General features: G+C 32.1%; 1 non-coding gene across 1 annotated transcript; it reads left to right on the forward strand.

The window, feature by feature from the left end:
* Window positions 1-54: 54 nt before the first annotated feature.
* On the forward strand, window positions 55-161 carry LOC111816688. Its single transcript, XR_002821037.1, has one exon. It is a non-coding gene; the product is annotated as a U6 spliceosomal RNA (small nuclear RNA).
* The last annotated feature ends 425 nt before the right edge of the window (window positions 162-586 follow it).

A 586-nucleotide genomic window follows, 5' to 3' on the forward strand; every position in this document is an offset into this window, starting at 1 on the left:
TATATATATAACACGGACAGTACAAATCCCCTATGATGAACATAGAATATTCCAGCGCTTGCTTCGGCAGCACATATACTAAAATTGGAATGATACAGAAAAGATTAGCATGGCCCCTGCGCAAGGATGTCACGCAAATTCATGAAGCATCCCATATTTTTCTCTTAATTCAATAAGAAAGATTTCTACTAATAGTGTTTAGACAAGATATCATGTCTGCATTTTGTATTATGAATAACCATTACAAAGACAACAATATGCAATGTATTAATTATTGAATCTGTCCTACTAACCTGTTTTGAAACTGTCTCTTTTCACTATTTGATTCTCAATAAAATTAATTTTAAAATTCCAATAAAATGTTTAAAATGCAAAAATAATAATAATAAAATAAATAACAAGTTTTCCATTGTCTCAGTGTCTTGCCTTCCAGTTCTTTGTCCCCTAGGAATTTAGCTAGGAGTACAAGTTTGATGAATATTTTTGGATGAAAGAATAAATGAATTAAATGATTGAATAAATGCCAGGGAGACTTACTAGCACCTCTGAGAAACTTGCAAGAATTCTTGCGCTGACAGCCAGCCAA

The sequence above is a fragment of the Octodon degus genome, unplaced genomic scaffold, assembly GCF_000260255.1.
Source record: "Octodon degus isolate 3935 unplaced genomic scaffold, OctDeg1.0 scaffold00037, whole genome shotgun sequence".
Taxonomy (NCBI): Eukaryota; Metazoa; Chordata; class Mammalia; order Rodentia; family Octodontidae; genus Octodon; species Octodon degus.